Here is a 10312-nt window from a genome sequence, read left to right on the forward strand (position 1 = left end):
TATATGTAAATTATTGGCTCGTACGATTTCTTACCAATTTTCGCCGAAATGCACACACTTTTTGCCAAATCGCTGCACACAATCTAGGCACAAACAAATGCAATAAACCGAAATCACAAAGGTTAGCAGAAAAAAAGCAGCAACAAGTGTTTTTAACTACCCAAGAAACCCAGTCTTTATAAAGTTCCGTTAATACGATCCATCGCGGAACGTGGTCCAAGCTTTACTAAAGTCGCGAGCCACGATGAAATGCCTGTAACGAGCGGTAACGATCAGTGTTTCGCATATAGCCACATTGAAGCATGGAGATGGCAATGGAAGTCCCTTGGAGAGTGCCACAACACAGACTATAATGACGAACTGGAGTGACGACCAGGGGAAAAATAAAATAAATAAAGAAACATCGAAAAGAGGCAACGACAGCAATGTCTCGCCGATGCAGTGCCACTGGCAAACAACGCCGCTGCACCAAAAGGCTGCACAACGGGCAAAATGATGACGCTTATGCTGTGTTCGGTGTACAATGCACCACCACGTTGCGTAATGCTCGCCGGCTGACTAGTGCATTACGTTTCATGTCAATCGCGGGAAGGTGCGACTTGTTTCGTTTGCATGACTCTCTCCAGTTGGGTCTATTGCTACTGCGTTGATTTTTGCGGTAAGAGACTGTCTTTTATTATTTGCTCGGTTTGTATCGTAAGCCGCTGTTGTTTTTTATTTCAATGATTTTTTTACTCGAAATGGTAACGATATAAGCCAACCAGCCAGTCAGTCTTAGCTCATTCAGTAGGTCAAGAATTGATCAGCAAATTTTTGTGACAATATTTTGCTTTTAGTTTACTTTGCGTTTCGTTTCTTTCCTGAAAACGCAGCGCGAAATAGTTGTTTGCAAACAAAACAATAGGAGTGTATAAGAACCACAAATGCTTGCTTGCACTCTTAACACGGTTTCCTCTTTCCTGTATAGACGATGCTAAACAGCTGTTTGAGCCTCAATTTCATGTCACCATCGGATGTTTGATATTGAATATATTTATTTTTGGAATTTTCTGGCCGAACGCGTTGTGATTTCTTGAGGATCTTCTCTCATATTCCCTTTTGGTGAAAGTTGCATTTTGCCACAATTGAAGAGAAAGCGACGACGCATCTAGCTGATACGAGTTCCGATGAGTCTTATATAATTCTGCTCGAAGATGCCGGTTCTCTTACTAGAGCGATTTGCGAGGTAAAGAAAATAAAGTGATGCCTGACAAAACGCAAGAATTACTAAAAAATTTAAAAAAAGAATAACAAAAAGAGAGAGACACGTTCTGAGCATTCAAAAAAAGCCAAACACTTCATAGTTTAAAAATATTACTGATTTCTATCATTGGGTTGATCCCTCTTCTCTATATTCTTTCCACCGGTGAACCGCAAGCAGCAGACGCGACCAACTGCCAGATTTGCTGGCTCAAACCGGTAACCAGCGATTATATAACCTCGCGATTCGCTTGGTATGGGACACATATCCGTGACGTCGCCATTTTGCACACATCCGCCACGATCTTGAACATCTTAGCGGTCGCCAACCGGTAAGCACGTTCTTGTACAGAAGATTTTCGCAAAATCAACCAACCTTCCGGGAGTTCAGTTAAATTTCTCTATGCTGCGCTATTATTAAAGCGACATTTTACATTGTTCTTGTTAGCGCGAGACGCGATTCGACCTAAAAATACGCCTAAAGAACCTTTGGCTTCTTCTGACGTCGTTTTGGGGCTCGATCGTGGTTAGTCTTACGAGGTGGCGATAGCCATCACGCACGCTGTTTGGCCGCTGGTCACTGTATCTTATTAATATGTTTTATTAATAGCAGACATCATGCACACTTTCCATTTTTCATTACCTCGCCTTTGGCTTGTGCGCCGGTAGTCGAGTAATTATCTTGATTTTCAACATTCCCGGGCTAGCCGGGAACTATTATTTGGCACTGCGAAAGTCCTGCAGCACGTGCTTCTACCATGTGTCTCCTTCCACAGAATTGTGATACTGAGAACAATAAATATATAAATACGGCCCAGTCCATTCTTCTAAGAAAAAAAAAATGTTTTGACATAGTGCGTTGATATCGAAAATTCTTGCCCATCTAAAGTTTCGATTGTTGTTTTCCTAGGTGGTTTTTTATTTTTGTTAATTTAGGTTCTCAGGGCTAACGCCAATAAAAGGGAAAACCAACGTAACGTGAAATTAATATAAATAGACCACTAGAATCAGAGTACAGGGCATTGCGTCAGGGTGTCTTTTTACAGGCCAGGACCGCTAACCGGTTGAAGTTCAGGATAAGAATTCAAATATAATCAGGTTAATTTGCGAAACGCAGCTACACAGAAATTGACTACCCCCACAAGCAGCGCGATTGCCAGTTTTAACATCAAGCGCAATCTAAATCCGTTAGCCCCTTAAGGTGCCAACAATGGGAACTCCAAACACGCTGCTCGATTTATCTGTCGATATCCAGGGTGATAGCGGCATGATATTTATTTAGAAGAACGTGCTGAGCCGTATTTAAAGAGTGATCGTCGAAAGTCAATACAACTAACTTAGGTTGCAGAACTTGTCACATCGATATTACTAAAAGGCTTAAACCTTGTAAATTAATATGACTACAGACGTTGTTGTGGAAAATGATGCCGTTACCTTGACGCCCTCTACGCCCGGTTATCCTTGCCAACTACAGGCGTGCAAACAAATTTCGTTATTCAACTCTCAACTAACCGAGAGGTTATAATTCAAACCACACCATTGTCACGGTTTCCAAGTCTCGAAGATTCACGTTTCGTGCGGTTTGGCACACTAACTCGCTTTTGCCTCAAGTTCATTGTCAAAGAGAACACTTATTTTTTGCATTCGGTGGTACGGAAGGAGAATAGGAGAAAATAAGAAGGAGGCAAGAAAAACGGAACACAAATTTCAAAGTAGGAACGAAGTCTGTCCGACTGGTCAATTGCAAATATGTGAGGGCGAAAATAAAATGATTGTTACTTTTATGGGGTTTCGCGTCGCCTCGTCAATGAGCGGGCAACACATTACCGAACAATCCCATTAAGGTATTAACTGATTGTTTGGATTTTAATGTTTGAATGTAGAATTTCAAAGTCTACTTTAAAAAAACCTACTTAGGGACACCACGAAAAAGAGTACTTGCAATGTCGTAAAAAATCTCCGCCATACTTGACAGACAATTGCCTACGCCTAAAAATAGGACCACAGTGCGGCAGTAGTTCTCTGCAAATCACAGTCATCCATGAAACTGATGTATCAATCATCGGTTGCCGTTTGAATTTGGCAAAGGCAAAAGTCCATAAAAAATGGGAAACGAAGTAAAACGCCAATGGTGAGCAAATTTTTTTTTAAATTCTCGCCTCGATGAAACGCGAATCCTTGAAGGCTGAACGACCGCTACGTCGATTACGGTTGGCAGGGGATATCAGCAGCAGCACATGCTCTTACTTGCTGACATCAGGGATCGTCACAAAATGAAATCACCATGTAAAATTCCACGTCCACGCAAAAGAGGAGTCATTGGACGCGAAGCGGAACGTCATTGCGTCGGCACGCGCGCTTGGCAAAGGCCAACACCGCCAACGACCACGACTGCTTCCAAGTGATCTTGAACTCTTGACTACAGCCACGCACAACATACGCCAACACCAACGCAACCCCTGTATGACAGTCGATGATACCGTAGCCATTTTACATAACTCCTAGAATGCTTGTATGGCCCAGCGAAACCGGGGACGCGTCTCCAATGTTGGTGGGATGGTACTTTAAAATGTGCGGTTTGCTTAGAAAGGGGTTTGCTGTTCTTTCCTATCTTTGCTGTACTTCTTCTTTGCTGTATCTTATTTCAACATGAGCAATTGGAAATGACTCTCAAATAGTAAAATAGTAATAATGCTCACAGTAACGGTTCATGGTCGATTCGGAAACAATGACCACTTTCGCACACATTCAAACCCAAAAACAGACGCCCGAAAAACCGACGCAACCGCGTATATGAGCGATCCTGAGGACAACGTGATGGCGGATGGAGGATATGAGTTTTTATTTTTATGTCTAGCTATTAGGTGATATTAAGCGAACCCAGACTCAGACATGTTGTGGTGACGACAGGAGCCAGGAGCTACTACTACCGTTGGCCAGTTTCGGGGCTAACACATCTTGGCACCATCTCTTTCATTCTTTCTTGCTCTCTTCGCTCTTTCTCTCTCTCTCTCTCTCTCTCTCTCTCTCTCTCTCTCTCTTTCGTATTTTCTTCTTCATGATCGTCACCCCTCTCAGCTAGTCTCGTAACGCTGTTTGTTGAATTTTTCCAACGTTTACGCTTGTTTTATTTCGGAAAATTAATTAAGAAAGACAGCATTAGCAGCGTTTCGCTAAACACAGCCGTTTTCAAAAAATTTCAACACCTTCCCCCCACATGCGCTATGTGTTGTTATTTTTTACGCAGCTCATACGCCATTATCCATTTTATTTTCATTAACACATTCCAATGCAAACCAATAGATGGGAAATATTTGGTGAGGCACGCCAAGAAAGATTCTTGTGTCCTCTCCTCCTATCAACTGTCGTATTGAAGAACCCTTTCGAAAACTCCCAAGCCAAAAGAATAAAATTAAAAATAATGAGAGAACTATCAGAAAATAATAATATATTAAAGAAAAAACAAAAAAAACCAAAGAAAGGACTGCGTAAAAAAGGAAACACCGACACAACCTTTTTGGCAGAATTTTATTGTAATCTATTTTTGCGGATCGATCGTGAAGAACGATCGGTGAGTTTCGTTTCTCATGGCTGTCTTTTTTCTCCCCTACTCGTCTTCAGTAGGATCCGTCCTGACATAGACACAGGATGCTGTTGTTGTGCATATGTATTCTTACGCTCTTGAATTTCTCTAGTAGCCGAAATTTTCAACTGTATTTACACCCCTGCATCTCTTTGCCGGATAAGGGATCATTTATCTTCGTTGAAACCATTGACATTGCACAATTCCACAATGGCCATGTAAGTTCGGCAAACGAAACTCGTTGGTCACTCTGGTCACTCGCACACCATCAAATTTTGCAGCAACTTATAATATTATTATTTTAGATTTATTTCGCAAAACAAAACTCGTAACTAATCATTTTTTTAACAACACGGTTACTAAAACCACTTACCGTATTTATTAAGAATCAGTTGTCATAAAATAAAGAATTGAGTATTAATCAACGGCCAGCTTGAACGCCGTCGCGCCGGATTGTGACTGGTGGTTCATGCTCTTGTTAAGTACTCTTTAATGACTACAATCGCCTGCTGCCATATAGGTGGAACTTCTTGACGTAGTTTGACACCTTTGGTATGTCCATCAGCTCGCACAGGCCGCACAATTAACGTACCCTGCATTTGGCAAAGACGTGACGCTTAAAGTCGAGTCATTTTCCAACGCATGACGAAGATTATTGGTTTTACGTTGTGTGTTTTTTCTATCATTTTTTCGCTTCACATGCCTAAACCGTTCCAAAGTTTGTGCGAAAACTTGAAGTAAAATATCTTTACGTCAATCGTCGGAACGTCACCCGGTTACCGGTTACCGGAAAGCGAACAAACGCCTAGCGTGGATAACGGTCACTTCGACATGGGCCCGCGGTACTGCTATGGAAGCGTCAAAAGTTGTCGAAGACAAGCATCGATCGTAGTTCACAAAGGACAAGTTTTGTTTAAAATTGAGGGGTCAAATGCCATTCGTGTTTACCTTACAAAACGAAACAGTGTCAGTGTGCATGTTTCTTGACTTGGTGGATTAAAAACACCATGCGTCTCCATGGTGACCGAGGATCGCATCATCAGAGCGATGACTGTTGAATAAACTAATTACAGTTACGTACCATATAAGGGAATTTCAATTAACAGTGTATATTTCAGCTTAAGGTTTGGTCAATCACGCCCATAAAAAAAGAAAAATGAAGAAATTTTTGGGCCATTGATGATCTCCTTTTGCTGCGAAAATAACTTATCGTTTGCTCCCAATTTCCTGTAACCGCAACATATAAACAATGTTTTATTCAGATGTTTCTGTTAGATCAACAATGTTTGGTCTATTGTTGGGAGCATTTACACAGTTTGTCGTGACACTTTTCTTTGCCATTTTCCATTGGATCGGGCGCGTTTGGATTGGCGCCAAAATGTGTGGAAAATGAGACCCGGGTTGCGGAATGAATTCACGCGGGAATGGGAATGTTATCCGTGGTTCGGGCACGGATTGGCTACGACCCGTAGACCCGGTTACAGCCTTTATGTTAGTCTTAGTTTCATAGGAAAGCACAAATTATAAGAATCAGTGAAGAATCAGAAAAAAACTAAATCTGAGTTCCATAAAAATAAATTTTTTTTTTAAGATTATTAATAAAGTTTTTTCCTTTTAATTTAATGTTAATTCAAGAAGCCCTTAGTAGGTTACATGAGAAAATCAGGCTTCACAAATGTAAATTTTCCTGCGGTATCGAATCAGATGTTATCGAAGGACTTTAATATGCCATTCTAAGTACATGCACGGCATCTCTTAGTCCCTTTCTAGCCAGTCACACTACTAGCGCACGAGTGCACCTGTTCTCGCTGAGCCAATGTTTCCATCACTTAGCAGTGTGCGTGCGCTCAAATCATTCTGCACGATGGTAGAGGTGCGCCGCTCTTGCGCTGAATCAACCACCGGCGCACCGGGACAAGAATCCGAAATTTATAAAAGGACTCGCGCGGTACGAATTCGTTGCCGATTGTCTCGACCTTTCGAAACAGGTCAGTCGTTAGAAAGTATTATAGCGTCTAAGGTTTAGTAACATCTATTTTATTCTGGGGACAAAGGACAATAAAGTGTTTAGCCGATTTCCGTTCATGTTAGTTGTTTATTGATGGTTTATATACAACAAGTGTGTGAGGTTGAAATCGTCGATTGGGATGATTCTACCATTTCGTCCCGTGTCTCTTGTGTGGTGCCACTTGTTTCCATTGTTGCTAATTGCCAATCTGCGTGGTAGGATCATATTTGATCTATAATCAGAGATCCGTACACTGCGATCTTTTGTGATTTCAGTGAGCAGAGTGTGTGTGAATAAGGTTCCTCAAAATCAAACTGTGTAGAAAACAATGAAAAAAGGCTTCCATCAAGGAGCATGTGTGTGAAAATGTGGCCAATGTTGCACGTAATGGTGGTACTACTGGACTCAACAATTTAGTAGCCAAATGCCCGAAGTGGCGTTAAAAGACTATCCGATGCTTAACGCAAGATTGCCACGTGCTGACCATCGTTGAAGAACGAACGACATGGCCATGTCGAGATATCGTGGCCAGCACCACGAGAAATGGCTAGACCAAGGAAAACAAGTTGACGATGATATATTTTTAAGATGGCTTTGATGAACAAAATGGATAGTGAGCAGGTGTCGGGGTAGTTTAATGATACATATAACTAAATCGTTGTATTCTGCTACCTGGAGATCTTTTTATCCTTCGCGACAAGTTGTTACGCAATACGCAACAGCTTCGTTGGACAACAAATGTTGACGCCAGGAATGAACCTTTCTGACGGATTCGGTTACAGTCCATAATGCCGCTGATTGTTGGCAACGGTTGATGGATTAACCGAAATTCATGCGTGTGGTTTTATTTTTCATTAGTGATTGTGATTCGAAGTTTCTGGTTTTGATTTCAATTTTCATGGTGTTCGCACAATCATGGGTGTGAGCTTCATGTCGAGCGTCGTCGTGAGGATAAGAAAATGTTAATCGAACCTTGAAGAATACAGAAAACACACTCATACTGCTCCGGAAAGCCTTGAGGCCGACAGGTTGGTTCGACGGTCGGATCGACCAAGACATGGCTGGGTCTTAGCGCTAATATTTTTGCGACCCCCACGTACCTATTTTTAGCCCGCCAGGTCCTTTGTCAACGAGTTCCTTCTTGGCTACGGACGGGCTGTCTGCCAGGGGTCCTCCGCGATCATGTTTTTTTGTTTTCTTCCCTCTTTCTCTCCCTCTTTAACGTTGTGACGGCTATCTTGGCTGCTAACTCCCTCTTTCTGGTTTCCCCAGCTAAACAGTACCCTGGCCAGGGGCGTCATTAATGTGCGGCGTATTTTTAGAACATTTATTCACTCCGCAATTTATTGCGCAATACCGGTTATCCGTGCATGTCAGTTCGTGGAAGTATGTGTGTCCCGTCTGGCTGTATGTGAGAAAAACTGTTTGTTTCGTGAATTTTTTTTCATTTGCTAGTTAATGTGTCTATTTTCCACGGTAACTGTTTTCTCTAACTCTGTCTTGTCCCCTAGGTTTTCTTTTTCTTTCTTGCTTGCCCATCGTTTTAAAAACCACTGTACACCTAGGCGCTGTTTCTCGCTCCTGTTACTGTGCTTTTCTAAAAGTCGTCAATTATTGAAGACTTACACGTTTGCCAAGATCGGCGAGCGCTGTTTTCATTTAACAGTTGTTGCCATCGTGCGCTCGTGCGGCGCCGGCAAGACTGTTTCCTTCGGTGATCCGCGGCTGAGGAACGCCAATACAAGATTCCATCTTGCTCGGATCAAATATTAGCTGACATTTGGCCAACAACGGCTGTGGGGCTGCCAAACCGTTGCCAAGAGGAACGGAAAAAACACGACTCAAGATTTTCTTTGGGGGATGCGGGAAGAGCGGTAGGGTACAACCCAAGGGGTCGACCCTTTCTGGTAGAGGGCACCCAGCGCAAAACTCTATTTCGGTCTCTGATTGATGTAGCGTAAATTCTTCGTCGGTGTGGCCCGGTACAGGGACTACGGTTCGGTTAACCTGCGCAGGAGTAGCAAGAACATCCTGCTGATCGATGCATTCATCATAACGATCGTTCCAACTTACGATTTCAGCATAAAACAAAAAAATATTACTCGACTTCGCATAGGGACTTTGCACAATATCTTAAAAATATGATACCTTGCCTTTTAGGAAAGGTCGAACGAAACCTGACAAACTTGCTCAAATCAGCCAGATCGAAACTTTGTGAAGTTTCTCTAGCCCAGCTGGCTTAGAATAAACAAATGCTTCACAGACATTGCCAATGGACCGTTTCGTATCGTAATATTGTTATATTAATGGCATCGTTTATAGAGTAAACAAAGCAGTTGCAACCCAACGCGCCAGTTCATGAGAAGAGAGTTGTGCTATGAAAGTAAATTTTTGTTTGGTCCGCTGGCTACTAAAAGCTACTACCAGTTAAATAGAAAACAAAAACGCATGATAAAATAACAATTGCTCATTTCAAACGAAACTGCACGCTTAAAGCGCTTCCTGTTTGTGTCGGTAAGATGGACGACTGCTCCAGTAATGTCACTCCGTGTCACTCAGGAAATAACGCAAATGTGTAAAATCCTTATTTTGGTTTACAGCCGAAACCTTGCTTGCCCCAGTCCCTACAGATTCGTAAGCTCAAAAACGCTTTCCCGAGACTTACGGATTACGCATTTATTCATCCTGCCCCTCCATTCTTCATCACCAACCAGTGCAATTGTGTTGAATAAAAAGGAGAAAATCAGTTCTGTTGATGAAAGTTTTTCTGTAACGACGCGCCAAAAACCAACAGCCAAAAAGGTGCGAGACAGAAGTGGTACAGAACCACAATTATAATTCAAAAAGAAATAGCAATGAAAATAATGTTACTCTCCCTCATTGTGAACTTGTGTTTTGTTCATTTTTCGCTACTAAGTTTGGTCTTTGGCTCAAGGCGAGGTTTATCCGGGAAACGATTATTAACAAGTTCTGTCGCTCCAGCCATGATGCTCCAGCCAAATAAATGTTTGGCGGTAATGAAGTGTAGGACAATCGATCATTACTATTACAGCCAGAGGTTTTTCATTCAAATAAATCCACAATGTTTCAGTTTGATGATTTGTGCAATTTATACGTTTTTCTTCTTATAAACATTATGTATTATTAAGAAGCTATAAAAAATCACAAGGGTGCATTTTGCATGTCCAGAACGTTCCACCATTCTTCGACTAGTGGCAAATTGCACGGACGCCACTTACCTTGCCCGCAGCCATGATCGGTGTGCGAGGTGTGGCGATTTTATTTTATTTTTAAAATAATTTATCTGCACTCTAATATTAACTGCGCGACCCTGGGATTTAAGGTAAAAATAATTGCGGCCACACAGACGCAAAACACACAATGCGGTGAAAAGGTAGCAGAGAGGAGGGACCCCACCAATAATGTCGATTACGATACATCTTGCTGGCGCACAATCTTGGTCGGTTGTAGTATCCGCGGCT

This window comes from Anopheles cruzii, chromosome 2 (assembly GCF_943734635.1).
Source record: "Anopheles cruzii chromosome 2, idAnoCruzAS_RS32_06, whole genome shotgun sequence".
In the NCBI taxonomy this organism is placed as follows: domain Eukaryota; kingdom Metazoa; phylum Arthropoda; class Insecta; order Diptera; family Culicidae; genus Anopheles; species Anopheles cruzii.